We start from the raw sequence: 26,312 nt of genomic DNA on the forward strand, positions 1-26,312 counted from the left end.
GTCAGTTATGTACAAGTCCTAAAGAAGGACAGAGGCTTACATTCCATTCTGAATTCTGCATTCTGTGTTTCAATTTCATTCTAATGAAAGGTCAATTCAGAATGCTGCAGAAACATTTCTTGTCACAAGTGTGGCCGGCGGACTGGTTTGTGACAAAAGATTTTAAGGACTTATTTTCACATACAGATTGCACCAAAGCAGACAATTCCTCAGATTTTGTTTTGGAGGCAAAGAAAGTTTGTGTCCTCCTATTCAATAAATGAAAACTATTTATGTCATTATTTTTTAAGACATCCTCTCAGTGCCCATTTACTCGTTCACTATTTTCTATAGTTATTGCCACACAATGAATATAAGAAATAGGAGGATCACTGATCAGTGTGAGTGATCGATCTGATCAGACTGTGCTTAAAGGAACTGAGCAAATGAAAGCTAAATTCCAACTGAATAAAGCTCTGAGATAGTCAATGACACAGCAGTTGTGAATTATTTTTTTTATTTCTTGTGCAGTGAGATGGTCAATGACACGCAGCAGCTGTTTTGTTCATCCTCCCGCCTCTTTTCTCCCATGGAAAATACTGAACATGTGGCTACCAAGAAACCCTGTAAAGTCACCTTTTGTTACTTGAAGATTTTTTAATGTCTTGAAAGGAGAGGATTCACACTGAAATAAGATAAATTGTTGCTATCTTTAAACATGAAGAAAAGAGAGCGTAAAGATGGCAAAATCTGTCAAATGCATTTCAGCACCAAAGTAAATGAACAGTGCAAACAAAAAGATAAACATATTCTAAGATTATACTGTATGTGTTACGTCATCTGAAAACATCTCGGGTTACATATTGTAACCCTTGTTCCCTGAAAAAAGCGGAACGAGATGCTGCGCTGAGAAAAGTGCTTTGGGAACAATCCTACATGTTTGTGACCAGCTGAAATATGGGTGTAACACGTCAATGAACAATGACCGGAATTTATAGCCTCGATTGGTGTAATCATTGGATGCACCAGTGACAGGGCTATAAATAGACCCGCCACCAGTGTCGTCAGATATTTTTTCTGAAGAGCAGTCCTGGGGCATCCTAGTGCAGCAAAGAAGCGCAGCATCTCGTTCCGCTTTTTTCAGGGAACAAGGGTTACAATACGTAACCCGAGACATTCCCTTTACAAAAAGCTTCACTAGGATGCTGCGCTGAGAAAAGCACTTTGGGAACAAGAATACCCACGTTGCCGCACTGAGGCTGTCCGGACCCCTACAGTTGTGAAGTGTGCTCACAAGAACGCGAGAGGTCTCAGACAAGAGCTTGAGATGTCGAATCACGGACATAAGAGCCCGGAGTAGCATGAACATCCAAACTATAAAATCTGATGAATGTGTGCGGAGAGGACCAGCCTGCTGCATCACAAACTTCCTGCAGAGGGAACCCTCTAGCCAAGGCTTTAGAGGAGGCGACCCCTCTGGTGGAGTGAGCCCTGATACCTACTGGCAAAGCTTGAACGTGCGCCTCGAAGGCCAGGGTAATAGCATCCCTCACCCAATGCGACATAGTCTGCTTAGCAGACGAATAATTGAACTGACTTACGCCACTGGCTAGTGCAGTGGATGTAGTTCTGAATGGCATGGACTGGACAAAGTCTGTGAAGTCTTTCCTGCACCGGCGTTAAAAACAGCGGGGAGCAGAAAGCTTCAAGAGTGTAATGTCGAAAAAGGCACCTAAGGAAGATGGTCAGGATGAGAGTGCAAAATCACTGTAGCCATACCTGGGGCAAATTCTAAACAGGCCGGCAAAACAGACAGAGCCTGTAGATCCCCAATCCTCTTTAGAGAGGTGATCGCCTTAAGAAAGACCATCTTGAGAGTCAGAAGTCTGTCAGACGCTGACTCTAGAGGTTCAAAGGGGGTCTCAACCAGACCCTCCAGGACTATTGCTGTGTCCCAAGGAGGAGTCCTTGTCCTAAAAGGAGGCATCAGTCGCATGGCTCCATGAATGAATCGAGTGAGTAGAGGATGCCTCCCCAAAGGCACCCCGTCCATCAAGGTATGGCAAGCCGAAATGGCAGCCACATAAACCCTGAGAGTAGCGGGGCATAGGCCTGCTGACAGTTTCTCCTGCAGAAAGTCCAGAACTGAAACAATTTGGCAGTTAACTGAATCTGCAACATGTGAACTGCCACTTATTGGCATAGATTCTTCTAGTGGAGGGAGCCCTAGCACTTACAATGGTCTCGATAATCTCAGGTGAGAGCCCTGTGTCCCTCAGTTGGTACCCTTCAGGGACCAAACATGAAGTTTCCACAATTCGGGCCGGGGATGAAATATTGTCCCCTGTGCCTGAGACAGAAGGTCCCTCCTGTCCGGAATCGCCCAAGGCGAGCCGTCGAGGAGAGATATTAGCTCTGAGGACCATACCCTGTTCGACCAGCACGGCACTATCAGTAAGAGGCAAGACCCTTGCTGGCGAACTCTGGACAAGACTACCGGGAGCAGAGAAACTGGGGGAAACGCAAACTGGCACATTCTGGGCCATGTATGTGCCATCGCGTCCAGATCCAGGGGGGCTGGCCCTTGGATGAAATCCCCTAGCTTTTAGCCACAGCTGAAACAGTCTCATATGGAGAGTCTCATATGGAGCAGGCCCAAATGAATCACCGTGGACGCAGACACCATGAGACCTAGTATTTTTTGGTACTGGTGAACAGTGCAACCTTGACCTAGCCTGAGTTTGCTTAGGGAGTTCTGAATAGATAGGATATGAGCGGGAGACAACTGTGCCCACAACGTGATCGAATTCCATATAACCCCCAGATAGGTATTTCCCTGGGTAGGAGAAAGAACGCTCAGGAACTTCCTGTGCTGTGGCAGAATTCCAATATGGAAATATGAGTCCATGAGATCAATCGTGAGACACGACAGTTAGCATCTTGAACTTGAACACCCTGACCGAGCGGTTCAAGCCTCGAAGTTCTAAAATCGGACGCAACCCCTGGGGACCAGGAAGTATCTGCTGTAATAGCCTGACTCTTTCTCTGGAAGGGGAACACGTTCTATGGCTCCTTTGACCAAGAGAATTTGCAGCTCTTTCCACAGTAGATGTGCCTGCTCCCGTTTCATGGTAGTGGGAACCACACGCCGTTGCGACGCGGAGGGCGGCGAGCAAATTTAATTCTGTAGCCTCTTTCTACTGTCTTCAGAAACCACATAGAAATACCTGGTAGAAGTTTCCACACTGTCAGGTTCTCTAAGATGGGTATCAATTTCGAAACTTCCTGTTGAGGGGATGTTGAGTGTTCCGCGTCCTGGATTAAGGCAGGAAGCAACAGTACACCCAATGTTTTGTTGGAAGCCTCTGTCACCCGAAACACCAAAGGCGGCGGGAGTGAATAGGTTTCGTGAGGTATCGGGAGGGCTGAATTGGATGGTACACGCGCCCCGTCCCGAGAGGAACTACCCCAACAAGGCTGGGTACAAGACCATCAGTGTTTCTTTCTTTAAGAAATTATGACCCTGAGGTCCTGCTTGGGGGGCTGCTGAGGGCGACAAGCCTGTCCCCAGTCTTTACGAGGGGGAGCACGACTCGCCACACTCTTTTTCTGAGTCCCCTGAGTGCGGCGAGGAAAAAACTGCTGGAATCTGGAGATAACCATATTCATGGCGTCTCCGAAGAGACCAGAAGGCGAAACCAGGGCATCGAGTAGGAAAACTCTGTCCTTATCCTTGATTGCCGAAAGGTTAAGCCACAAATGCCTCCAATGCCACCGACCAATAGCACGGGCTGTCTGCTTGGTCACACGGAGAGATAAATCTGTGGCCAGACGAAGTTCACAAAAGGCTTCTCTGTCGAGCGCTGCACCCGCAATCAGGTCTTTCAGTAGGTCAGCCTGGTAAGCCTGTAACATGGCCATGGTGTGCAGCACAGCACCAGCCTGACCTGTTGCTTGATAAGCCCTCCCCACTAGCATGGAGGTAGTCCTGCATGGCTTAGTGGGGATAGCGGGTTTCGTCAGTGATGATGCCGAACCCGGCGAGAGATAACACGCAAGTGTCTCTTCGACCGGTGGCATCATTGAATACCCTCGCACCTCAGAACCCATGATAGTCGAATATAACGACGTCGAGGACACGTAAACCCGAGAGGTATAAGGCTTCCTCCATGAATGAGAAAACTCGTCGTGGAGGTCATCAAAGAAGGGAAGGGACTGATGAGGTGTTCCCTTCCCCTGGCCACCAGACAAAAATCTGTCCTCTAATTTGGAGCATTTGGGGATCTCTTCATTGCGTGGCCAGTCTAACTGGAGTCTGGCCACCGCACGAGTAACCGCATCGAGTAACTCCTCAGAAGATTTTGATTCATGTTTGGAATGCTCGGATGTGGGTAACTCAAAGTCCACAGACTCAAGAGAATCAAGGTCCCCCTCATGAACTGAAGAGGCGCTGGAGCGCATTTCAAGATCACGGGAAGGACCAGCCGGCTCTGGGGAGAGTGCGAGCAAAAGGGACGGACCCGTCTCTCGCTCCTCAACCAGATCCATACAAGAGCCCCACGAATGAAGTGTGGGTGCTGGCTCTCGGAAGTAAGCAAGGCGAGCGCGAAGCATTTTGACCGAAAGTAGGTCGCAATGCGTGCACCCACCCTGCCCCAACGCGAGAGCAGCGTGCTCTTCCCGCAAACAAACAAAACAAAACCGATGCGTGTCCCTGACAGTTATAGAACGTTGACAGGGAAACACGCATCGTTTGCTTTGATTCTCCATCATTATCCCCCTTTTTCTTTTCTTTTATATTTATATATATATATATATATATCAGAAAGAGAGAAAGGAGAAAAGGTTCACTGCGCACTGCCTAACCAAATTCTAAATCCTAGCAGAGGAAAGAAAGTTTCTGACAGGCTTGTGAGACACACACACAGAGAATGCTCTGAAGAAAAGGATCTGACGACATGCTGGTGGCGCATCCATTTATAGCCCAGTCACAGGTGCATCAAGTGATTACACCAACCGAGGCTATAAATTTGACGTGTTACACACATATTTCAGCTGGTCACAAACATGTAGGATTGTTCCCAAAGCGCTTTTCTCAGCGCAGCATCATAGTGAAGCTTTTTGTAAAGGGAACATTGTTTAAACCCTTTACCATAAAGATCTGTAAAGTTTTTGGATTTTTACAAAATTATCTTTAAAATACAGTGTCCTAAAAAGGGGAGTTTATTATGGGGTGGCAAAATTGCCTGGATATCCAAAAGCAACTGGGAAGAGTTCCAAGGAGAAACCCAGATTGGCCAGCAAAAAACTGTCTGATGGCATTAAAAGTAACTTATATTTCACTTTCAGGTTTTAAAACAAGCTGTCCCTTGATCAAAATCTATCATTTGAAACAGCTATTGCATTTGCTTTACTTGCAGTTAACTTATGCATGCAGATATTATAAGGTCCTTTTTTCCTTTGTAATCCCTGCCATCATCAGGCATGTCACATTAAACCCACTGATTGATGATGTATATCGATCATGATGCTTTTCTTCAGAAGACTGCTGAGTCGACACTGCCACAATTCAAATGTCTTATCTTTCTCCAGCAGCTTGTCAAATTGGTGGGTCTTTAATATTTATTTATTTATTACCTTTACTTTTGAAAAGTCAGGCATTGTCACCTGCATATGGTGTGTTTTGAAGGCTGGAGCCCTATCATTGGAGACTGCTGTGCTTGTGTCCAAAACAAATGTATTAACCAGCAAGATTCTACCAGCTAGACCAGCACCATACCATCATAAACCAGCCTGGACAATCATACAAACTCTTGCTGGTCAAAGCTGATCTGTACAGGAGGGATTATGAAAACCATTACATTTGTATTCACAAAGAGAATTGTATGTGTATATTTCTGTTTTCTAGAATGTTTTATTTTAAAATCAGTCATTTTTATCTTCAATATCTGTAGTTCAACAATCAAACAACGTCATGCTTCGGTAAAAGCAAAAGTAATTACTAATTTTTGCCATTTCAACATCTTTAAAATCATTTTTATATAATCATAATGGAACATGCAGCTCTTTCTAAGAAGCTTTTTATTCAAACCTTTCCTTTCTAAAACATGCTCTCTCTCTTATCTCAGTGCCTAACCATTTTGGAAAGTGCATTTTTTGAGAAATGGATGGTGTAGTAAATTGTCTCTAAGGAGAGGACATCCTCCTAATGTTTAATTTTAGGGGAGATTGGTATCTTCTGGGTAGCAGTGAAGAGACTAATTATTATGTGCTCTTCTGATTTCATTTCTCCTCCCTTTTTGTGTTAATTTTCCATTTTCTCTCTCCCTCCATTTTGGTGTTATCCGGTCTCCCACCTCACTAAATGAAATTTCAGATTGTGGCCTTATATTGCAGTTCCCATTCTCTTAGGTCACATTCTGCTTGGTCTTATCTTTTCTTTTCTTTTTTTACCTGACCCATTCAGTCAGGATCTGCCACTGCCTCTGCTTCAGTTCAACCACTGCCGCCATTTCCTGTCAGTATTGCACATCCTGTCCATCAGAGGAATAAAGCAAATGCCTCCAATTAAAGAAGCTGTATCACGTCCTATTGGTGGAAACTAGAAAAGGGAGTGAGATGGGGAGGGAGCTACAAAGGTGCTATTGCTGTAGCAATGAGAACCTCAATGCTTTATCCCCTGTTTGCAGTGTTTGAATAGATGGTGAGCTTGGGGGTACAGAGCTTGAGCGGTCCTTTGTCGTTTCATTAAAATAATAATAATAATAAATAATTGTCTTAACATAACCAGATTGTTTTAACCACTGATCTGACTTAATTGATTTTCTGTCTAAAAGTTCTAAACATTCTGTTGTGGTCATTTACAGAACTGGACTGACTCTGCAAATCCCCCAAAAAAAGTTACAAATCGTCTTTAATTTTGGATTTTTCATACAATTCCTGTGTACTGTTATTCTATCCATATTTACTTTTGAACTGAACAGTCACGTGTATAGCATACTAGCAGGTACTTCTATTGGTTACATTGAGTAGTTAGTGATTAGTTTTAAGTAAAGCTGCCAAAGAAAAGGCTGGGTTCATCACATCCTTAAGGTCAAGTTAATAAAGTCAGTAAAATATCTAAAATGGAACCAATTAAAACACATTTTATACATCTACGTATAGAATTGCAATTTTACTTGATTAAAAAAAAGGATAAATTACAGTTTTTCTCAGTTGCTTAAACACTATAACCAGGCTTTTGAACTAAAATTTCAAAACCATAATGCCATTTATCTAAAAGCACACCCATTTCACTAAACTATAAACACTATTCCCTGTTTTGACACATGAGTCAGAATTGTTGAACTGTCACTGCAAAACTCTACACACAAATCCCTTAATATTTCATTGCCTAGACCATGTGGTCATTTAGAAAGCACTAGCATTCAATATTGTTCACTCAAGTCAGCATAGTTTCAGCTCAATTAGCACACAATTACCCAGGTGAAAACACTAAGAGTCACAATTTAACACACATCAATCAGAACTTTCAAGATACATAAAAGTGCCAGAGTCAGTTCATTTGGGTTTTGGAACAATGGATCCACAAAGAAATGAAGGAAGAGGTCGAGGAGGGAGCGGAAGAGGACGTGGTGAAGGAGGAGGAAGAGGACGTGGTGAAGGAGGAGGGAGAGGAAGAGGACGTGGTGAAGGAGGAGGAAGAAGACGTGGTGAAGGAGGAGGGAGAGGAGGAAGAAGAGGAAGAGGAGGACGTGGTGAAGGACGAGGTAGACAAGGTGGAGGTGGTGGTGGAGGAGGAGGAGGAAGGGCAAGGAGACAAGCAGTCTCGGATGAAATTAGAGCCACTTTAGTTGATCATGTCCTTGTCCATGGCATGACTATGAGGGAGGCTGGGCAATGAGTACAGCCTAATTTGAGTCGCTTCACCATCGCCTCCATCATCAGAACTTTCAGGGAGGAAAACAGGTAGGTGTACTTAAAGTAAGACTGCTCTGTACAGTAACTTGTGCTGTACTCTGTGCTTTGACATCACATCTACTGTTGCACTATGTAATATGTACTACTGTAATAAAGAAATGCATCAAATTGCCTCGCATACAGATAGTTTCAGTATGTTTCCATTTTTTCCTGTAAAAAGGATGTGTGAGAGTCACAGTAATGAGTGCTTCTATTTTTTTAGGACACAGAGACAGCCACCTGGTGGAGGCAGGCTAAGGCTTTTGTCGGAGGAGCAAGAGAGGGAGCTTGTAAACATGGTCATTGCCAATAATGTAATCTGCCTGCGAGAGATTCAAAGGAGAGTGATTGAGAATAATAATAATTTTCGAGGAATAAATGCCATCAGCCTCTCCACAATTGAACGCATCCTCCGAAAGCACCAGTTCCGGATGAAACAGGTATACTGCGTCCCTTTTGAACGAAACTCTGACAGAGTTGTAGCGTCTGGAGGAATCAATGAAGGATAATCATTAACTCAGCAGGTTCATGAAAACAAGAACTTACTGTTCCAACTCCCCTAATTACTGCAATAGCGCCAACTAGTCTCCACGAGCACAATAAATGGTCTTTGATAGGACAATGAACGATTGACAGAGAGACACTCCCGCTATTGACAGAGGATCCTCATGGTGCTTTCTAAAAACCCCCGCACATGTGACACCCTGTGCTTTACCACGTGAGAAAAGGGCACGTGAGAAGTTGGCAACAGAGAATATGTGTGGCTTTCAGTTTTAAACTTAGAAATGTATGTCTAATGAAATATGTTTTAATCCCTGTGTGTTTATTTGTCTGATGATAGATCAAAACTAGTTGAAATTAGTTTAGTAGTGTAGTAAAACCTGTTATAGTTAATAAGAGTCCTTATATGTAATAGCCTAACAGTGTATATCCACTTTTAAGGGTACCAAATATACTTTTCTTGGTATCAAATTAAACCTTACGACTTGTCCTAGCGGAATATGAGTATAAGGTCACCATTGAATCATGTTCTGCTGTGTTTACCGTCTTTTGAGTGAGTCAAAGCAAAAGTCCTGACCAAATCATAAAGCATGCAAATGAGCCTTGACCGGACAAAGGGAGCAAATTCGCCCAAAACGGAGGGGCCTCATTGGGTCACTTCCCCCCAATGGGGGTGTGACCTCCCTACTTTAAAAGTCAGATCCAGCATTGAAATCACTCTCTCTTACTTCAACTCTTTTGCTGCACTCTTCATCCTCGCTTACTTCAACCCTCTTCTCCCGGACCTCTTCAAGCCATCTTACATCTCTCACTTCTTCTCCCGATCTTCTGCAACCCTCCGGAACACTCGCCAACTATTCAACAAGTATTCCTAAGACGCTTAGAACTTCTCGGAACAACCCTTCAATTCCTCTTCAAGTGAGTTTCAACTCCACGCGCTGGAAACACCAAACCGAATTCCTCCATCTCACGGACGCCCCAAGGACACGGCATACACGCAGCCTTTGCCACACGCAAAGCCCTATTTGTGCAAGTATTTCCATTGAAATTCAAATGCATCACAGTGTGTAATTTCCTTGCTGGCTTCAAAGGGTTAATTGTTGTAATAAGTTTGCCATACCTCTAATAATTCTTTACTTTCCCTTACTGCATTTATTTTGTTTATTTTATGTTTATTCTGTGTTACATGTATGTTTATCAAGTGTAGTGATATATCATAGTGCCTTGTATTAAAATCAATTATACGCGTAGTTGCCTGTGTTTGTTGGTCATAAAACAAAGCCTCTTTAATGTGCGATTTCAGCTATAGCTGAATCAGCTACGAGCTGATATTATCAAGTAAGTCAACGTGCTTTTGATGAGTGAGCTTATAACTAGGAATAACCCCTCTGGAGAATTGATAAAAAGTACCAAATAAAGTGGTTCAGTGGATCGAACAGACTGGTTCGTGTAGCCTCACGGGTCAATTCCATTGAGGTGTTATTAAAATTAATATAGCCTGTCTGCATATGATGTATATTCCTAATTAATCATAATTCGTTGTGTTTAATTATCTATATATATTTGAAGGCAGACTCTTGGACTATATAAGCCCTTTTTGGGGCGTTTTTACATGTATTGGTGTCCGGGTCACATCGTATGATTGATCATTGATTACTATCAGTAATATCGGTCATACATTCCCCAAACCTGTCCTGGATACCCTACAGAGTGAAAGACCAACAAGTGGAATATGTTCAGGTATGAATTTTGATATCGCATGAAGTATTGTGTACCATCAGAGTATAGCAGTTTATGCTGCCATTTGTGCCCTCTTGAACTGTGCTTCAGCATAGTGATTTACTCTACTGTGTTTCATGTGTTTTGCAGAGAATCTTTGAGATTGAAGGCTGGCCTGTTCCCCATGAAATTATCTTTGTGGATGAGGCTGGTTTCAACCTGACCAAAAGAAGGAGAAGGGGGAGGAACATAATTGGCCATCGGGCTATTGTAAATGTCCCTGGTCAGCGTGGAGGGAATGTCACTATGTGCGCAGCCATCAGCCAACGAGGGCTACTCCACCACCATGCCATTTTAGGACCCTATAACACTATGCTCCTCCTTGCTTTCCTTGACGGTCTAAGAGAGCATATGTTCCAGTTGGACCACAGGGAACCAGCACAACCAGACCACCCTCACTAGGTTGTTGTTTGGGATAACGTCAGCTTCCATCGCGCTGCTCTGGTTCGAGACTGGTTTACCAAAACCTGAGATTTTCAAACATCTTTCTGCCTGCATACTCTCCCTTTCTAAGCCCAATAGAGGAGTTTTTTTTGGCATGGCGGTGGAAAGTGTATGATCGAGGACCTTATATGCGTGTTCACCTCCTCCAGGCCATGGAAGAAGCCTGCCTAGATGTATCAGTAGATGCGTGCCAGGGGTGGATCAGGCATGCAAGAGGATTTTACCCCGCTGCCTGGCTAGGGCTAATATAGCCTGTGGTGTGGATGAGATTCTCTGGCCTGACACAGACCAAAGACAGGAGGCTGAGGCGGAATAATCTTCTTTTTTTTGTGTTGTACTGTGTAGTACATGAATGAATAAAAATGTGCCAATGTATCCATTGGTTGTGTCTTTTGTTCATCATGTGAAAAGGTTTGTGAGGAGGGGAATCACAGGTAACATAACTTACCAGTTTTGGAAATGTTGTTTTGAATTTATTGCACCAGTGTGTTAGACTATGTTGTAGTGTGTTATTTTGAGGGCTTGTGTGTCCTGTCTGAGGGTAAAGTTTGGTTTTTCAGTAAGAGTGAATGGTTTTGAGTGTAGAGCTTCATTTTGACCTGAAAATAGGTTGTTTGGGAAACTGGGTGAGACGTTATGGATTTGTGTTTACTGTTTTGAGAATACGAGGCATAGTTTCAAGAAACATGTTTAAGCAATTGAGAAAAACTGTAAAATTTATTACCATGGGATTTGGACCAGGGACAATTTATATAAGGATTAAGTATTCCAGTATTAAGTATTCTGGCTTCAATCTTAGTTGTGCAGAATTGAGTGTTACTGATTGTATGGTTAGTACTTTGATTTGATTTTACATGAATATCAACCCCTATACAAATAAAGGTTAGGGCCAAGAGCTCAGACACAATTACAACACTGCCTGAATGTGATGGTCCCTTCAGCATTTAGCATTCTGATTATTTTATTTGGACACAATATGTCAGGAGATGGGGTCAGGAGGACATATTGAGTGAGTTGGTAAGTTAACTGGTAAGTTGCCTTTGTAGCTCGAGTCTGTGTTTGTAACCTGCTAGCCTGATTAGCATTGTTTATTTCTCTACTTTAAGCATTTAATCCTTAATCTTTGACATTTTACTGCACTTCAGTTTTTCCACTTTTCTAAATTTTTAACTGCATGCATTTTACAGTGCACATTTTCTCTTCTTGTCTACATAGCGTGATTCTACTGTGTGCATTCATTCTTTTTATTTGTGTTTTACATAGATTATTTAATCAGTCTCAAACCCCTGCTGATCAAATTGTCATGAAAATGACACATTGGGATTAGCATGTATCGATATTCTCAACTCTCTTGGGATCAGACAAAATGTGACAGGACTAACTCAACTATCCTTTCGACCACTAAAGATTGCTTCACTAATAATCTTCCAAATTTGCCTTAAATAATCAGTAAGCCAAAAAGTTTAGAATAACTTGATGTAGTCATAGAAAATATAAATACAATCTTCTCTAGCACTCTTGATAGTGTCAACCCCCTTCGATTAATTAAAATTAAAGAGAAAAGCCCTGCACCGTGGTAAATGATCACACTCGCGACTCTCAAGAGAGCAGCATGGAAAATGGAGCGCATGTGGAAGATAGTGTATGTTACTACAGGCAGACACTAAAAGCTGCCAGGTCTGCATATTTTAGCAAACTCATAGAAAATAAATATAAAAATCATAGGCGTTTATTCAGTATTATGACTAAATTGGTTAGTAATAAAGCCTCGACTGAATCAGATATCCAACCACAGGACAACAGTAATGAATTCATAAATGTATTTACTGATAAAATTAAAATCATCAGAAATAAATTTGGAATTATGAAATCATCAGCCAAAGCACCTCCTAAAAACGTTCTTATAATTTGTTCCCACAAGCAATTTCTATGCTTCACTGTCATAGGTCAAGAAGAGCTAACAAAACTTATCGAAACATCAAATGCAACAAATTGAATGTTAGATCCAATACCGACTAAGCTCTTAAAAGATGTGTTTCCTCTAATCTCAGTACCTCTTCTTAATATTATTAACTCCTCAATATTCTTAGGGCATGTCCCATGACATTTTAAGCTGGCAGTTACCGCTTAAGAAACCACAGCTTGATCCTGTAGAGTTAGCTAATTATAGACTGATCTCGAATCTCCCATTTATGTTGAAAATAAAATCAAAAGTTAGCCATATAGATTTCAACTCAGTTTTTCACAAGTCCTGACATTTAATAGTAGTCTTTGGTCAGTTAGGATCACTACTTTATTTTAAGAATGTGAAATGTCAGGATAATAGTAGAGAGAATTATTTATTTCAGCTTTTATTTATTTCATCACATTCCCAGTGAGTAAGTTTACATACACTGTTAATATTTGGTAGCATTGCCTTTAAATAAACTTGGGTCAAACGTGTTGGGAAGCCTTCCACAAGCTTCTCAAAATAAGTTGCTGGAATTTTGGCCCATTACTCCAGACAGAACTGGTGTAACTAAGTCAGGTTTGTAGGCCTCGTACACACTTTTTCAGTTCTGCCCACAAATTTAGTGGATTGAGGTCAGGGCTTTGTGATGGCCACTCCAATGCCTTTGTTGTCCTTAAGCCATTTTGCCACAACTTTGGAGGTATGCTTGGGGTCATTCTCCATTTGGAATACCCATTTGCGACTGAGCGTTTACTTCATGGCTGATGTTTTGAGATGTTGCTTCAATATATCCACATCATTTTCCTTCCTCATGATGCCATCTATTTTGAGAAGTACACCAGTCCCCCCTTCAGGAAAGCACCACCACAACAGGATGCTGCCACCCCCATGCTTCACGTTGGGATGGTGTTCTTCGGTTTGCAAGCCTCATCCTTTTTCCTCCAAACATAACAATGGTAATTTTGGTCAAAAAGTTACATTTTTGTTTCATCAGACCAGAGGACGTTTCTCCAAAATTAAGATCTTTGTCCCCATGTGTACTTAAAAGCTATAGTCTGGCTTTTTTTATTGCAATTTTGGAGCAGTGCTGAGTAGCCTTTCAGGTTATGTTGATATAGGACTTGTTTTACTGTGAATTTAGATACTTGTCTACCTGTTTCATCCAGCATCTTCACTAGCTGTTCTGGGATTGATTTGCACTTTTTGCACCAAATTACATTAATCTATAGGAGACAGAACGTGTCTCCTACCTAAGAGGTATGATGGCTGCATAGTCGCTTGGTGTTTATACTTGCATAATATTGTTTGTATAAATAAACGTGGTGCATTAAGGTATTTGGAAATTGCTCACAAAAATGAATCAGACTTGTGGAGGTCCACAATTTTTGTTTCTGAGGTCTTCGCTTATTTATTTAGATTTTTCCATTATGTCAAAGAGGCACTAAGCTTGAAGGTAGGCCTTAAAATACATCCACAGGTTCACCTCCAATTGACTCCAATTATCCAATCAGAAGCTAATTGGCTAATTGCCTAAAGGCTAGATGTCATTTTCTGGAATTTGCCAAGATGCTTAAAGGCACAGTTAACTTAGTGAATGTAATTTTGTGACCCACTGGAACATGCACAAAGTAGATGTCCTAAACGACTTGCCAAAACTATGGTTTACTAATATAAAATAAGAGGAGTTTTAATAACTTCAACCTAGGTGTATGTAAACTTCTGACTTCAACTGTACTAGAAAAAGCAGTATCCTCCCAACAATGTTTTTACTGAGAAATTATATATACTAAGAATTTCCATCAGTATTTAGGCCTCATCTTAGTACACAGACTGTTCTTATCAAAATCACAAATTACTTTGCTCTTACCATCTGATCGCAACTGCATTTATCTTCTAGTAATTTTAGATCTTAGTGCTGCCTTTGACACCATAGATCACAGCATTCTCTTGGATAGTCACGTGGCGCCATGTGAGGGTCGGCCATGTGAATGGCGAGGTATGTGAACTTTGCTAGTTTTTAATACTTTTGTGTCATAAACTGGTGGGATTCGATACACCCCATTCCATAACTGTTCTTTGAAGACAATATGTCAAAGAATTAAAAATCCTCGGGTACTGGACACATTAAAAGCCACTTACGTGTGACCGGGGACTCAGTTTGGACGGTGGGAGAGATTCAACGTCAACTGTCGAGCATGTTGGTAATGCTGATGAAGGTCGTTGCTGACTTGGAGGATCTTGCTGTAATACATATATACATATACATATATATATATATATATATATATATATTTCACTGTGTTTATGAGACATCTGTTCTAATATAATGAAATAAACATGTGTATGAGTACCATCTATTAAAATTATAAGGATGGCTATTAAATGTATTAACAAACTCAGCAAAAAGGAAACGTCCTCTAACTTTCAACTGCTTTTATTTTCAGCAAACTTAACACGTGTAAATATTTGTATGAACATAAAAATATTCAACAACTAAGACATAAATTGAACAAGTTTCACAGACATATGTTTAAAAGAAATTGAATAACGTGTCCCTGAACAAAGGGGGAGTAAAATTAAAAGTAACAGTCAGTATCTGCTGTGGCTACCACCTGCATGGTGGCCACACCAGCAGTACTGCAGTACCTGCAGTACTGCAGTGCATCTCCTCCTCATGGACTGCACTAAATTTGCCAGTTCTTGCTGTGAGATGATTCCCCACTCTACCATCAAGGCACTTGCAAGTTCCTGGACATTTCTGGGGGGAATAGCTCTAGCCCTCTCCCACCGATTCAACAGGTCTTAGATGTACTCTATGGGATTGAGTTCCGGGCAGGACACCAGGAAATCACGCACAGAATGAGCAGTATGGCTGGTGGCATAGTCATGCTGTAGGGTCATGTCAGGATGAGCCTGCAGGAAGGGTACCACATGTGGGAGGAGAATGTCTTCCCTGTAACGCAAAGTGTTGAGATTGCCTGCAATGTCAACAAGCTAATGCGATGAAGCTGTGACTCACTGCCCCAGACCATAAAGGAACCACCACCTCCAAATCGATCCTGCTTCAGAGTACAGGCCTCTGTGTAATGCTCATTCCTTTGACGATAAACGTGAGTCCGACCATCACCCCTGGTGAGACAAAACCGCAACTCGTCAGTGAAGAGCACTTTTTGCAAGTCCTGTCTGGTCCAGCGAAGGTGAGTTTGTGCCCCTAGGTGACGATATTGCCGGTAATGTCTGGTAAAGACCTGCCTCACAACAGGCCTACAAGCCCTCTGTCCAGCCTCTCTCAGCCTATTGCAGACAGTCTGAGCACTGTTGGAGGGATTGTGCGTTCTTGGTGTAACTCAGGCAGTTATTGTTGCCATCCTGTACCTGTCTCGCAGGTTTGATATTCGGATATCCTGTGCAGGTGTTGATACACATGGACTCCCACTGGGAGGACAATCAGCTGTCCTTCCTGTCTACCTGTAGAGCTGTATTAGGCGTCTTACAGTACAGAAATTAAAATGTTTTGTCCTGGCCACATCTGCAGTCCTCATGCCTCCATGCACCATGCCTGAGGCATGTTCACGCAGATGAACAGGGACCCTGGGCATCTTTCTTTTGGTGTTTTTGGAGTTGAGTCAGTAGAAAGGTCTCTTTAGTGTCCAACATTTTTTAACTGTGACCATAATTGCCTACCGTCTGTAAGCTGTTAGTGTCTTAATGACCATTTCACAGGTGCATGTTCATTAATTGTTTATGGTTCACTGAACAAGCATGGAAACCATTGTTTAAATCCCTTACAAAAAAGATCTGTAAAGTTATTTGGATTTTTATAAAATTATCTTTAATATACAGTGTTCTGAAAAAGGGATGTCTCTTTTTTTGCTGAGTTTATTATTTCTTGACCAATATTACTTTTTTGTTGTTTTTGGTTACACAAAGGGAGAAATTTATGTCAACTCGTTAAGGCACACAAAAAGCATGCTATTTTAATTTGATTCATCCAACAAGTGTAACGTCTTTAATTATCGTGAGTCAGGAGGCCTGGGAGGTGGCCACAGGACAGGGACCGGGTCAGGAGGCCTGGGAGGTGGCCACAGGACAGGGACTGGGTCAGGAGGCCTGGGAGGTGGCCGTGGAAGGCGGAGCCGTGGAAAACTCTGGTGGCGTTGCCATGGATGGCTCTGGAGACGGAGCCGTGGAAGGTGGAGCTGTGGAAGGCTCTGGAGATGGAGCCGTGGAAGGCTCAGGTGGCGGAGCCGTGGAAGGCTCTAGAGAAGGAGCCCTGGAAGGCAGAGCCATGGAAGTCTCTGTGGGCGGAGCTGTGGAAGGCAGAGACAAGGGAACAGAAGCCTTTCTTCTCCTCCTCCGGACAGACGAGGCTGGCAATGCTGGCACTGGGACGGACGAGGATGGCAATGCTGGCTCTGGGATGGACGCGGCTTCCAGCTCGTTGGCCATGGCAGGCGTGGGCATTGGCTCGTTGGCCGTGGCAGGCGTGGGCATTGGCTCGTTCGCCGTGGCAGGCGTGGGCATTGGCTCATTGGCCATGGCAGGCCTGGGCGTGGGCTCGTTGGCTGTGGCAGGCGAGGAGGGATGAGACATGGAAGGCTGGGGAGTGGCCACTGTGGGAGGAGATTTAAAGCCCTCTTCCTCTATGCCCACAGTAAAAGGCGAGCCGCTAACTCGCAGAGCCTCCTCCTCGAACTCGGCGAGTGTCCAGTGAGGATCCATTGGAGGCAATAGCCCCTTTAGTGCACTACTGAGACCCGCCCTGAAGAAAACCACCAAAGAGTAGTTTGAGTAGTGCACTAAATTCGCCAGCACTAGAAACTCACGGATGTGATCCTCAACTGGACGGTCCCCTTGCTCGAGGAGGAGAATTCTGATGGCTGCTAGATCCATCTTGGGTCAATTCTTCTGTGACGATGCAGGCAAAGATCAGTCAGGATGCTCTCTACAGTGCTGGTGTACAACCGTGTGAGGATGTGGTGGTTCATTCCAAACTTCCTCAGCCATCTCAGGAAGAAGAGATGCTGATGAGCTTTCTCAGTGTGGACGGACCATGTGAGTTCCTCAGTGATGTGGACACAGAGGAACTTGAAGCTGCTGACTCACTCCACAGGTGCTCTATTAATGGTGATGGGGCTGTGTACTCTGTCTTTTCTCCTAAAGACCACTACAAGCTCCTTGGTCTTACTGATGTTGAGGGAGAGGTTGTGCTCCTGACACCAACATTTCAGAGTGTGCACCTCTCTGTAGGCTGTTTCGTCAATGTCAGTGATCAGACCTACCACCGTTGTATCGTCAGCAAACTTAATGATGGCATTGGAGCTATGTGTTGCCACACAGTCATGTGTGTGTATAGGGAATACAGGAGTGGGCTGAGAACACAGCACTGAGGAGATCCAGTGTTGAGGGTCAGTGATGAGGAGATGTTGCTGCCTATTCTAACCACCAGACATCTGCCTGACAGGAAGTCCAGGATCCAGCTGCACTGCGAGCTGTTTAAGCCCAGAGCCTGTAGTTTCACATCTAGCTTGGAGGGCACTATGGTGTTGAATGCTGACCTGTAGTCTTCAAACAGCTTTCTCACATATGTGTTCCTTTTTTTGAGATGGGAGAGAGCAGTGTGTATTGTAGATGCAATGGCATCATCAGTGGAGCGGTTGTTGTGGTAGGCAAACTGCAATGGGTCCAGAGAGATGGGCAGCACAGAGCAGATGTGATTTCTGATTAGCCTTTCAAAGCATTTGCTGATGATGGGGGTCAGAGTAACAGGACGCCAGTCATTTAAAGTGATTTTTGATTGCTTTTGTACAGGCACAGTGGTGGACATTTGAAGCATGTGGGGACTACTGACAGGGAGAGGGACAGGTTGAAAATATCTGTAAAAATACCAGCCAGTTGGTGCTCTGATGACATGGCCCGGAATGCCTTCTGGCTTTACGGATGTTCACCGGTCAGAAGGATCGGGTTACATCCGCAACAGAGACGGAGAGTGAACCATCCTCTGTAGCATTGGCCGCGAGTGCTCTTTCTGCAAGGGCGGTGTTATTTTCCTCGAAACTAGCATAAAATGTATTAAGCTCATCCGGGAGAGAGGCAGCGGTGTTCACAGCGGAGATTTTATTCCCTTTGTAGTCCTTGATGATGTTAATTCCCTGCCACATACTATTAGAGTTGGTGGTGTTGAACTGTTCTTCAATTTTGTGCCTGTACTGGCGTTTGGCTGCTCTGATAGTGTTACGGAGGGCATAACTGGCTTGTTTATGCTCCTCCGCGTTCCCGGAGTTAAAGGTCCGCGCCACACGAACATCGCCGTTAACCCATGGTTTCTGGTTGGGGTAGATCCGTATTGTTTTGAATCTTTTAACTATATTGTGTACTGTAGAGGGTAAAATGCCCCAAATTCTTTCAATTTGTCTTGGGGAACATTGTTCTCAAAGTGCTGGATTATTTGCTGAAGCATCTGTTGGCAAATTGACAAATCTAGAATGATCCTTGCTCTTCAAGTACTAGGCTGTTTTCGGAGGTTCCTTATATACTATGACTCAACTGCCTCACCTGTTAAACATCTCTTGTTTCACATTGTCTTGTTATTTTAACTCATCAAATTGTAATTAGTCTTAAATTGTCCCTGTCTCAACTTTTTTGAGCTTGTTGCAATCATCAGTTTTTAAATGACTGACATAAAAATAAAAAAATTCACAAGGTAAAAACATCATATAATGCTAAATTGTAGTGCTTTCAATATAGCAAAGGGTGAATATAATTTACAAATCACTCCTTTTGTTTTTGTCATTTGTCATACTGTCCCAACTTTTCGGAATTGGGGTTGTATTTAGGCTGTCTCAATTGCTTCTGTCTCTTCATTTAATCACAGACTGAATGATGTTCACATCCGGAAACTGTGGGGGCCATAACATCTGTTGTACAGCTCCTTGTTCTTCTTCTATTCAATTGTATTTGAAAACGGAATGTTGAAATCTATAAGTTATATTTCCTACTGATACACTAAAAGCAGTATATATCAAATACCCACCTTAAAACAATTGTTTTGTGTGAAAAACATAATGGGCGTAAGACTTTGCACAGTGCCGTTTAACAACGGAACATGGATTGGAACATAGCACAGCAGTGCACAAACCAGAGAACCTATCTTACAAGACATGTCTGATGAGTTTGAAGTCAGAGGAGATCCATATGAGCACTCGATTGTCAAGCTGAGAGGGATTTAAGAGCCACACATTCACAAAGAAACCACAGTCAGACAGAAAGTACAGAGCACCACAGAGATTTGGAGGTTTTGGATGTTTCGCTCACTGAAAGTAAACATGAAGAACCAGAGAGTAAAGTGGAGGGAGTGGTCTTCACCATTCTGAATCAGTGTATGTGTGGCAAAACTCTGACTGAAGGGATTTAGACCTCAGTAGAATAGTCAGTAGGTGTGACACCCTCAGCCAAAATACAATTATTTTAGCCGAATAGCTAGATGCTGGCTTCACAAAGATTTTGGATCTGTGCCAGTTCACAGCAGATTGGGACCCGGTGAAATGCTGCAAATAGAATCCAACTGATCGACGGAATGTCATTTTACAGATGGTTTGGACAAAAACTCTGATTAATATAGAAAAGATACCTTTTATCGTAATGCATCTGTGTGACTGTAGCTGCCTCAGCTTCCTGTATTTCTCTCAGTTTGATTTCAGAGTACTCCAGTTCATACAAATAGGGCTGGGTATAGAAATGCATCTAATCGTCGACTTCGAACTCTTCAGACATGTTTTGTAAGTTCGGTTCTCTGGTTTGTGTGAAGCGGTATTGTATTTCCTGTTGTTTACATCTCTGTGATGGTCCGATACCAAAGAAGCAAGTTTTATCAAGGGCAGCACAACTGCTGCTCTCGTGCACTCTCATAAATGCATACAGGAAAGAAACAGTTGGTCAAGACTTACACTAAATAATACATTTGATTTCAGTTTATTTCTCACCAAACCTTATTGTATGCTTTTAGAACAAGGCATGAGTCACATTGATTAATATATTAGACTTCTGAACAACACTTTACATCCTTTTTGAAGCTTGAGGAGGTGGACACCATCCACTGCCATTGTATGGCATCATTGAGTAGAAAATGGTTTCAAAATTTCTCTTTTTCTGTACTGAAAAATAAAGTAATTGGTTTTGAACAAAATGAGGGATGGTAAATAATAAATAAAGTATCCATGGTAACTATCCCTTTAAGACTGAAATTTGGGCGCTAAACTCCATAACATTTTGGAAAATTACAAAATTTTATGGGATTTCATGCCAGGCCAGGTGACATGATTAGGTTTTTACAAGTTATTTTTACCTTAAAAAAAAAAAAAAAATGTTTCTCCCAGGAATGTCTGTGAAGTACACACAAACTCTTAATGCCAAAATGTACCAAAAGTATTGGAAATTTAAGTGTTTAGACAAAAAAAATTACTGATAAAACAAGGGGTTTTAAACAATAAAAGAACAGTGATTCTCAATTAAAATTTCATAGAGCTCCAATGACTAGCCTTAATCAAATGTAGTTGTTTTTTTATTAGAGTCATAAAACCAAGAGCTGACAAAATGTCTCCCTATCTGGCCAGTAAAATGAACAAACGAAGATATGTACATGTCGTAAATCAAGGAATCCCATATGACCCCTATGTGTAAGATCACACTCCCTGGAAACCCTGGGAGAGGTTAAAACACACTCTGTTTTTGATCATGAGACATTGTGATCAGTTTTTTTCAAACAGCAGCTGAAGAAGTCATTCCTTTGTTTCATTCATCTTGGTAAGACACGAACACTTAAAATTAGACATTTCTTGTCACATGCTAAAAACTCACTAAAGTGCTAAAAGATGAGGTTGGTTTTGAAGCAAGGCCTTCTCATAGACCTTAGAGAGGAGTGATTTTGAGTCCCTAAGTTCGGACTCTGAGCAGTCCAAAGAGCAGGAGAGACAAGCAGTGAAGGAAGACGACAAGAGAAGAGCTGAAGAGAGTGTGTTCTTCCTGTTTGGAAACATTTGAACTGAAATTGTCTGCATCCCCAAAGGAGTCCTGAGCCAATCAGAAGTGACTTTTCAGAGTCACATGGTCAACTGGGCTGTCTTTTCTGACAGTTGATTTATGGTCCTTTGTTTCAGATTCTTACAAATCTCCTGCTCAGTGTGCATTGCTTAATGACCCAATGAGATTAATAAATTATATGAATATGTTCATATATTGCAAATGGACAGTGAATTCTCACTCAGAAGCACACATGATAGATTTCTCAAGTCACGTGTTGTTTTTCTTTTTGGAATGGCCACATATGTTTCACATGACTTTAAATGCTAACCTAGGGACTGAGTATTAGTGTTAGTATGGTATTATCATTGTTCCTGGAAGCAGATGTGACCAGGTCATCCTGAAAAAAATGGCTTTAGAGTGCTCTTTTCTTGATTGCATTACAGGCACAATGGCTTTTGTGTTTTTATTGTATTATGTTGATTATAAATTTGGTTTTAAATACTGTCCTAAGTACCAAACGGCCTTGTTGTTGCTTTTGTTGTTGTTTTAAATATATATATATATATATATATATATATATATATATATATATATATATATATATATATATATATATATATTTTTTTTTTTTTTTGGACAGTCCAGTCAGGTAAAGTCAGATGGATGGATGGATTGGAATATACAAGTGTAAAATACCTTGTATTAAACTCTTTGGACAAAGATGACTCTCCAATGTCGGATTTCTTCCTCTGAACATTTAAGTCTCTCAAATGCAACAAATAATCTGTGCTGTCCAGACAAATGTAATACTTTCTCCTGTGTAAAAAGAACGACAGACACCTGAACTGCATCTCCCATTTCCTGAAGGTTGGTCTGGACAAATTATTTGTACAATATTTTTGGAGTGACAAGGATGAAAGGGAGGACATACACTGTAAGATAAAATACATAAAACCCATACAACTTTAGGAATTATTATTTTCTATCACAACACCATTGTGACTGCTGTGAGTGTTTTCCAGATTTGTGCCTTTTACAGGTTTCCATGTGTCTACTTGGGCATCAATACTCCTTGCAGAAATGATAAATTTGAGTTGAAACAGATGTTGTGGAGGAATAAACTGAATACAAAGCAGCAAGTTTATTCTCCTCTTTTCCACCCGCTTCTACAGCTATCCCTCTGAGCCTCCCAGGCAGAGACAAGTGCACTGACAGGAAGTCTCCCTCTATACATTATCTGGTCTTCATTTTGGAAAGCTACATGTCTTAGTTATGCAAAAATATTCGAAGGAGAGGTGTGGCTGTCCCCTCTATGTTCCATCAGGGGTTTAGTGTGATCTCTATCTGAGCAAACGGTACAGCAGAGGGAGGAAAAATATAAATAAGAAATACAGATACTATGAAATGTGAATTTCTTTGCATCTACATAAAAACACATGCTAGACCAACAAAATTCCCCCAAATGTTTTCCCACCTAGCTGAACAGAGTTGTTTCAATTAACAATTTCATATTGAACAATGTTGCTGATTTACAAGTTCACGCCATGCATTTAGAGGTCGGTGAGTAGCCAAAAACTGCACTCATGTAAAAGTACATGTACTTGAAAAAAAATATTACTCAAGTAGAACTAAAATTATTTATGTTAATAATTACTTGAGTAAGAGTAAAAAGTATCCAATTAAAAGAATACTCAAGTAGTGAGTAACTAGTTACTTTCATATATGGCATAATGGACATTTACTCCTCAATATTCCATTAAAAAATACACATTTAACATGTATTTGTTATGATTCCTGGTTGTCTGCCCTGTGTTTCTCGTTTCCCCTATCTTTAACTACAGTTCCCATGATTCCCGGCCCTCATCACTGCCAGCACTGTGTTATTGTTCTCACCTGATTGTCATTTAGTCATTACTGTGTCTCTGTATTTAAACCCTGGTTGTTTGTTCAGTCTCTGTCGATCGTTGTTTGTAGATGTCTGGAAGTAGAAGTCTTGCTGTGTTCACCCAGTTTGTGTACCCTAGATGTTTTCATGTTTTGGTTTCTTTTTCCCATCGTGGATGTTTCCTTTGTTCCTGTCTGTCTTGTGTTCTCTTTTGCTCAATAAAGACCAGCGTTTAGATCCGCACTCCTCGTCTGCCTCCTCCTACTTACGTTACAGTATTACAGAATAATAATAGTAATATAATTATTATGATTTTTATTATTATTGTACATTTTTTTCATCATTCACCCTCATGTTGTTACAAACCTGTATGACTTGCTTTCTTCAGTGCAACACAATTAAGCAGATGTTTTTTTTCCCTCTATATTTTAAAATGGAATTATGGTAACTGAGACTGCCAGTCTCTAACATTCTGTCTAACATATTTGGGTTAAGTTAAAGCTAAATTAATCTTACTCTACCGTGGCCAAATGGTGAGGTTAGAAAAACATGGTCTCTCTTTGTCCAGAAGGAGGGAAATTCCTTTGTGTAAATATGTCTCTTTAGAGCACAGTGAGGCTGTAAGCAGAGAGAGAGCGAAATCAAATCGGAACGCTAGTTTTGTTAAGAAGATGACGTCATCGGTCATAGGCCACTTTTGACCAATGACGTTTGAGATTGTGTCAATGGGCGGGACTTCCCATTCGGCTGTGAAGCATTCTGGCAAAGCCAAGTTCAATGTCTCCCCTTCGATCATAGAACAAAGGGCCATGCTGTCTCTGCTGCCATTTATAGTGGGGCAAGGCCCTACAGCAGGGAAATTATGACAGAATATAAGTTTATGGCTAAACTACAGTATCACTAAGGACACTTGTCAGATTCGGTATACTGTATACTGATATAAAAATGTATACTTAGAAACTGAGGTAATAAGAGCCCATATTTACAGAATCACTCTGAAAATGACTATCATCACAACACAGACAAAACGAGTTTACTTAAGTCTGAGCTGCAAGTTTAATCTTGAAATATACACTTGTCTTGGTGTAAAATGAAGGCATTGCATGATGAAAGTGTTTGTTTTAAGCACTTGCTGCTGCTGCAGTGGTGAACTCGTCTCGAATGACAGAGCGCAACTGTAAAGTTCCGCTGTCATTAAAGTCCCATTCAAAAAAAACTTTTAATTAATTACACATTTATTAAGACGTATTTAATTAAAACCAGTGATGTAACGAAAGGAACATCGTGTAAAGTAACAAAAATAAATGTAATTTTTTTCATTCTAAATTTACTTGAGTAAGAGTAAAAATAAATAGTAGTACCCATTATTAAACTTATTCTTAACCCTGTAAGACCCCAATGTATATTTAAAAAAATTGTAAGTCAGATGTTGTTGTAGGAGTCCTCTGATGCAGATAATGAAGGATTTATTATGTATTAGTTTTTGTACGTTTTTAGGGAAACGTAATATTGCAAAGTTGGGCCTAGTTGGGAGCAGAATTTCAGCATTTGCAATCAAACTGTCAGAAAAAATACAAAGAACAACTAAGGGTTAATTTGGAGTGTGGATTGCTTACATAGCACTATAACAGTACATTTCATTAATAGTAATCACCCAACAGTCATAATTTTATGAATCAGAATTTATTAAAAAATATAAAAACTGGATGAAAACTTTGTCTAGGAACCAGTGTTCACTTGCAATGGTAATCCCAAAAGCAGTTCCTTTCCTCTGAAAAGCAGAGACGGAGATTGCACTTCCTGCAGATCATATTAGAATATCCTTTTTTGCAGTGTCTGCAGCGTTCTCTTGTTGTCTTCACCGGGAAATGTGCGACCATGTCCCGGCGCACATCCATTCGTGGTTCACATGCCCTCTTGTCTGGGACCCCATTTGGTGGACCCCGATAAGCTGAGGATGGTCTCTTCTGAGTAGTCATAGGTCTCTGAGGTATCGCTGTTATGGACTTCAAAGGGCTCCCACTATCTGAAGATGGCCGCCCTCTACTTGGTGTGTTGACAGCCGTGTTTGTCAGGATGAGAGAGGATGCTATTTGCACCTGAAACAGTCTTCTGTTCAGCATCTTTTTCATGGGAATATTGAGAGCTTTGCAGTCCCGTTTGTAGAGGAGCCAGGCATTGATCACAGCAAGGATAATGGTGTGCCAGACGATGTAACTGTACCAGCTGCGCAATTTCATGGGGAAGTTGTATTTGGCTGCAAATGAGTCCAGCAAATCCTATGTAAGGTCTCTCAACTTCAGTGTAGGATTTGGTGGCTTTGTTCCAGTGTTGAATCTTTTGCACAGGTTCAATGCCAGCAAAGGATGACATAAGTGTGACTGCCCTGTTGTCATACCATTTGACAGCACAGATGTTGTTGTTTGCCTCCACTCTGATGTCAAAGCTTCCTCTTCCCTTTTTCTTCAAGATCTTCTCATCTTCAAAGTTACAGTTGGGTAAGTGCACTTGCCTGGCTGTTCTCACATAATGAATTACACAAGCAAGGAGCTGAACTACTAATGGGACACACATTAAGTAGTTGTCTGCGTAGACCTTGTAGTTCTGACCTTCTGGAAGCGTGGAGACAAGATTCATCACAACGTCACCTGACATTCCAAGTTCAGGTTTGGCTCGTTTTCCATCGACACTGCCTTGGTACACATCAAAGTCACTGAGCATGCCAGAGATGCCAGTTCTTACCCACAATTTGAAGCCCCATGGGTGAGGTTTGCCTCGCATATACTGCTTAAT

This window comes from Xyrauchen texanus, chromosome 18 (assembly GCF_025860055.1).
Source record: "Xyrauchen texanus isolate HMW12.3.18 chromosome 18, RBS_HiC_50CHRs, whole genome shotgun sequence".
Classification (NCBI taxonomy): Eukaryota; Metazoa; Chordata; class Actinopteri; order Cypriniformes; family Catostomidae; genus Xyrauchen; species Xyrauchen texanus.